The following is a 6,450-nucleotide window of genomic DNA, read 5'->3' on the forward strand; positions in this document are numbered from 1 at the left end:
AGTCTCACTAAATAGCCCAGGCTGTCTGTCCTTGGACTTGTGATCTTCTCACCTCAACCTCCGGAGTGCTGGGATTACAGGCAGGTATAAGCCACCACGACCTGACGCCACAGCATTTATCTGGTCTGAATGAGCTGCAGTTATATCTGTACAATCCAGATTTGAATTTTTCTTGAAACAAAATTATCGTACTAGCAACGTGCTTCATTTCTGTATAGCAATCAGTGTAGCCTGATCCCATAAAATAAAGCATGGATGTTCTGGTTTGAGCCAGTTCTCACTATTGCATCTCTTCTGACCTCATGAACTGATCTCATCTGGCTGACCTCATCACAAATCTGAATGTGATAATGAATTTAATTTACTTTTTTCATAATAAAAATACTGTTTTACTAAAACAGTCAAAAGCTCATTTAAAAAACTAGTTCATAAAAGCTGGCATGGTGGCCTATACCTATAATTCTAGCATTCTGGAAGGCTGAGGCAGGAGGATCAAAAGTTTGAGCATTTCTGGGCAACCTGGCAAGACTGTCTCAAAAAAAAAAAAAGGGCCTGGGATACAGCATAGTGCAAAGGCCCTAGTTTCAATCCCAAGTCCCACAAAATAAACAGGTCATTTGAAAGTGCACAAAATTCTAAAAGCAACTTTTTCATACTTTCATTATATTCTACTTTTTTCTATGCACATACTGTTTTTAATGTTTATCATTAATCAGTAACTTTGTCAATAACATTTTATATTATTAAATGCATATACTTCTAAACTTATGCAACAAATCCATTTCAAAAATATCAGTAAGAGGTATATAGAAAATAATTGACATACTCACTAAAATAACCTTACTGAAGGATGGCAGAAAGTGTACAAGGCTACAGGCAAGCAATTATTAAATATGACAAATGGCATGGCATTTGTAACTCAGCAAAAAAGGTAGCAACTTTTTACATTCAAATAGTTATTTGGGGTCCAGGGATTTAGCTCAGTACTGCCCCCACCTGCCTCGCAAGCACAAGGTCCTGATTTTGATCCCCTGTACCAATTTAAAAAATAAAAAAAGTTATTTGGAATTTTCAATAGTCAGTTCTGATTTGCCTGTGTTTTGTTGTTGTTGTTGTTTTCCAGTAGGGGCTCAAACTCAGAACCTTGTTCTTGCGAGGCTGGCACAGTGCCACTGAGCTAAATCCCCCCCCCCCGCTTATGTTCTTTAATATTCAACTCTGAGAATGTTACTCTTTAAGGATTACAGGATTCTAACTCACTGAATTTTTTTTTTCCTTTTGTTGAAATGTCTCATTCTGTAGCCCACTCTGGCCTTGAACTCATCATTCCCCTGCCTGAGCCTTCCCAGGGCTGAGATTACAGGTGTGGGTCACCACACCTTCAATGAATGGGGTCCTCATTAAAACTTTCAACTATCATAAACTTTTATAATAAGCACAGTGCCTGGCCCAAAACAACATTACCAATTTTCTTCTTTTTTCTTTTAAAGCTAGTTAATGGAAGCATGAGCAGAACTAGTCTCTTCCATTACCTTTCCCCTCTATATAGTGACTCTCTTGTGGAGTATTATTAACATTTATCTTTAGTTTGTAAATTCTCCCAGAGTCTGCCCGCAATCACCCAGCACTGAAATCAAGCCCATTCCCTAGATCTTCCTACTGGGATGCATTTTATGAAGAAAGTGGTCTCTCTCTAGAACCCAGGGATCTTCTGTCACTGAGCTACAACCCTATCCTTTTTAAACTTTTTTGAGATAGGATCTTGCTAAATTGGGATCCACCTGCCTCAATCTCCTAAATCACTTGGATTACAAGCATGTGCCATTGTGCCTGACTATAGATGATGATTTTTATGCAAAATTACCTCTCAGTGTACCTATGTAAGCCAATTAAGACTACAGCAAATCTTTAAGATTACTTTCAAGGAAAGCACTTTGACAATCATACCAGTTTCTGGTACATTCCTGATGTAGTTCACACAGATCAAAGGAGAAACGAGAATGGACTGCTTCAAAAAGAGTACACTTATGAATGCCAGACTACTAATAAAATCAATAAAAACAAGTTGATATTGTGGGATATCAGAAAGGACTGTGCTCTCCCATACAGTGTAATTTCCTTTATTGTTTCTAACAGACACAAACCAATGAGCTAATGGCAACTTGATTAACAGTGTATAGGCATATCTGAAATTCTTTGTTTTTTTGTTCCAGGGATGGAACTCACTTGCGAGGCAGGTGGTGGCACTACTAAGATAATTCCTCAGCAGTTCCAAAATTCTTAAACCTTCTAGAAAACTTAAGAGAAAAATCTATAACTTGTTAAGGTCAGTGTTGGATAAAAATATCGTACACTTATTACACATACTATCTCACGGACATAAAAATGTAATATAGCGGGATGTGGTGATGCACACCTGTAATACTGACCACTTGGGAGGCTGAAGCAGAAGGATCACAAATTTGAGCCCAGCCTGAACAACTTCTTGAGACTGTGTCTCAAATAAATAAAAAAATAAAAGGGCTAGGGATGTTGCTCAACAATGGAGTGGTGCCTAGGCCAGAAGCCCTTGGATGGGGGTAGAGGGCAACTTAGTAGGGAATCATAAATACAAACTGGAATAATCCTAAGATTCTTAATGGGTACCTGCTATTATCCCACTCCTTTCAAAGATACACTAACACCATTCTAACCCCGTGTTACTCAGTCTAGTAATTCTTATTATTAAAAATTCCTCTGAATATTTATAATATTGCCTATAATTTTAAAATCCAAGTTTTGCCCTACAGAAACAAAAATAAAGAATGTCGCATAAGAATATGGCAACCACATATACCTCAAACTAGGAGACCACTGACACTTCACCAAAATGAAAATTGAAGCTTAGAGCTAATATTAAAATTTTTAGGTCCACACAATACCAGAATGTAGAAGATTTGCAACAAGCTCTTCACTATAATTATGTCATTCCATCTATAAATGCCAAGACATTGCAACACATTAGTATACTACAGAGACAATGTTATGACTCTGTTGAAATACACTATTTGTAAAGCAACAGGGGAAAAAAAAAACCCAACACATATTTTCTAAAAGGGGCAACAATTTAAAGAGGTGCAGATAGTGTTATAATAACAGAACTAGGCCATCCTTCTACAGTATTATGAATGGCTACCAATTTTCTTTTGCATAAAGAATAGATGCTGTCTGACAATCTAATTTAAAATATATAAAATATCAAAACATGTACAGACCCCCTATACTGCAAGATCATACTGCAAGACACAGGGCTGAAGATGCCTGCCTGGCAAGTGCAAGGTCCTGAGTTCAATCCCCAGTATGGGGTGGGGGAAAATCAACACAAATAAAAAATTTAAGAATTCAAAATAGGGCCAGGGAGTTAGCTCAGTGGCACTGTGCCTGCCTCAAAAGCACAAGCTTGAGGCAGAAGGATCGCTATGAGTTCAAGGCCAGCCCGGGCCACATAATGAGTTCAAGGCCAACCTGAACTACATGGTGAGACCTTGTCCCTGCCCCCTCCATTCAAAACAAGCCAGGTATGGTGGCATACATCTGCAATCCCAGAACTCAGGAGGTGAGGTAGGAGGATCACTCAGCCTGGACTACATAGTGAGAACAAAACAAAACAAATAGAAAGAATTAAAGAATTAAAAATAAGCCAGTTCCCATGCTACAGGCTTGTAATCCCAGTACACTAGGAGGCTAAAGCAGAAGGATCTTAAATTCAAGCCCAGCCTGGGCATTTTAGCAAGACCCTGCCTCAAAACAAAAAAAAATGTTAGAGTTGGAGATGTGGCTCAGTAGTACAGTGTTTACCTAGCATGCTGAAGGACCTGGATTCAATCTCCAATAATGGGGTGGGGGGAAGACAAAAAAAGCTCTTCACTCAGGAAAACTAAGTTGTCACTGAAAGGCGATTTTACAAATAATTTCAAGAAACCTATATATTTATTACTTATAAACTGTGAATGGTGGCCCATGCCCGTAATCCCAACACTTGGGAGGCTGAGGCAGGAGGATCACCAAGGGTTCCAAGGCCAACCTGCAATGCAAAGTGAGATCCTGTTGGAAAAAAATTTTTTTTCCAAGTCCAGAGTTGATGACAAAATGGAGATCAGAACAATATAAAATGACTGTCACAGAAAAACCCAAATACGAATTATTGTACACTCTTTCTAGGAGGGGAAGGCAACCCTAACAAGTGCCTAAAAAAAAAAAAAAAAAAAAAAAGACTTTGACAATTCAAAAGCTACCACATGACAAGACTCTAGACAGAAACACTATAGGAACGTAGGGCATCAATAGTCCTGAAACATAAGGAAATTGGTAATCAGTGCCCAAAGACTTCTGTTTAAGACAGAGAGGTATGTAAATTGCTATAAAAATAATTCCATCTCAAACAGTTAGAGAGGGAGTGTTAAACAGGTAAAGTTTCAAGTACACGAAAAACAAAACAGAGAAGCAGACTTTTTAGTTACTACCTGTGTCTTTTCAAAATTAAAAAAAAAATGTTCACTCCCATCTCCCTCCACGCTGTAGAAACTAGCAATTAATGACCATCTTCGGCCACAAAATGGAAATAACATAAATATTTTTCTTCTTTTTGGTTTTAGCTTCTGAAAGTTAATATCGGCTCTACAAACTCCCAAAACATCTAGTTGTTCCTGAGATGTATTTGTGACCACTACTGGAAACATTTAGTGCTGCATGGAAATGTACTTTTGTGGAAAGAAATCAGTGCACGAAATGGTGCTTTTATAACGTTTCCATAATGAGTAGGCATTCTCCTTGCCCGCATACTTAAGACTTTGTGCCTTAAAAGACCAAAGAAAGGTCAATTTGTTCATTTTTCTTTAAGGCACACGGAGCTCTGAAACCTTCCTCTTAAAGAGTATCGTCCTCCCACCAGGCCTGCGCCGCTTGCAGCTGCTCGAAAACGTGGGAAAACTTCGAAAGACCTGAGGTAAGGCTCTAGATTTGACTTTTACAGGAATGTTTAACAGTGTGCCCTATTACACTTAAGGATGCACGAAAGTCGCCGTCCTCTGAGAAGAAAAGGTCAGGGTAGGAAGAAATTACACTCAATTTTAATCCTTGTGATTCTGATTCTTCCCCGCTCTCTCTGACCTTAATTTGACAGGACATCGGGTTGCCCTCCTTGCCCACCAACCATCCCAACCATCCCCGCTGCAGTGCTCAGTCTTACGGTTCTGAAGCATCAAAAATCGGCCAAGCTCCCGAGAGTTCAGGCTGCCGTCGCTGCCGCCATATTACAGCTTGTGCGGCAAAATGCGTCAGGGAGCGAGGTGCGCGCCCGAGTGAGGAGGGTGGGGGCTGGTTGAGGAAGAGCCGTTTCCTAGGCCCCAGGGCTAGGGCTGGAGGGCCTCCGGCGGCCAAGGCAGTTCTTTTGGCTTTTGGCCTCGGGGCCCACCCCTGCGCCCAAGCAGTCTAACTATCTCGAGGGAAAGAAAGTCTGTTAGCTCAGCTCAGCCTGACGCGCCAGCTCCGCCCCTCTCCTCTGGCCCTTCCCGCTCTCGCACCGGACTGCAGCATATGACGCCACCAAATCAACACGGGCCTCGCGCTACGTACCTATGCTACCACAATGTTCTCTTCCCTGGGCCCGGTCCTTCAAAGCGCTTCAAATCTACCGCCGTCAGAAAAGGCGCTAAAGCCCACTAACCGACTCCCTCCCCCACAGTCCAGTCCAGGCGTGGAGGAAAAGTGTCGCTCCGGAAGTGCGTAACGGAGTCGTGGACGGCGTCTCCCAGCATTCCCTGGTGTTGTCACCACCCCCTCCTTGGAATTAAAGGGTTTAGGTTTCTAGTTTAGTTAGTTTAATGCTTTCTTTGAGTTGACTGGGCACTTTGTACCCATCAGAATGCCATGTCATGCCAGGTAGGAGGTAGGAGGATCTCAAGTTTGAACCCAGCCTGGGCAATTTAGTAAAATCCTGACAATCAGTTAATCGATAGGCTGAGGGTGTACATCAGTGTGAAAACTCTGGGTTCAATCTTTAGTACCTTGAAAGGGAAAAAGAGGAGTGCCATATAGTTCCTGTAATAAAGTGCTTCATTTAGTATACATATATGGATGCTCATTTCAGGGTATTTTGAAGGATCGTCTACTTGAAGAAGCTCATAATTTCAGCTTTTAGTAAGCCCTACAATACAATGTCTAAAAAGCCAGTCGTCAACAAAGCACTCTTTGAGAAAAGAGAATTACAAAAGGCAGCAATGTTTTTGTTTTTAATTCTCACATGATATAGATTAGTACTGTATGTTCAAATTTGATTGTTCTGTGAAATCCCATAATTTCCCAAATTGATTTGACATGGATGTATTGTGTTAAGAAAGATGCCAGGGATTTAGCTCAATGGTTCTACTGCCTGACTCACAAGCGCAATGTCCCGAGTTCAATCCCTGGTTT

General features: G+C 40.8%; 1 protein-coding gene across 4 annotated transcripts in view; it reads right to left on the reverse strand.

The window, feature by feature from the left end:
* The window catches only part of Ppig (peptidylprolyl isomerase G), a 44,619-nt gene extending 38,875 nt beyond the window's left edge, over positions 1 to 5,744 (reverse strand). For 2 of the 4 annotated variants that reach the window (XM_010606944.3, XM_010606947.3), the window contains exon 1: positions 5,614 to 5,744. The gene's annotated coding sequence lies outside the window, so the exon portion shown is untranslated. Of the gene's footprint in view, positions 1 to 5,227; positions 5,560 to 5,613 lie in introns of those variants that run through there. The other 2 variants (XM_010606945.3, XM_010606946.3) reach the window with 1 other exon arrangement.
* Between the last annotated feature and the right edge of the window lie 706 nt (positions 5,745 to 6,450).

The sequence above is a fragment of the Fukomys damarensis genome, unplaced genomic scaffold (assembly GCF_012274545.1).
Source record: "Fukomys damarensis isolate Sample0158 unplaced genomic scaffold, DMR_v1.0_HiC HiC_scaffold_26, whole genome shotgun sequence".
NCBI lineage: Eukaryota > Metazoa > Chordata > Mammalia > Rodentia > Bathyergidae > Fukomys > Fukomys damarensis.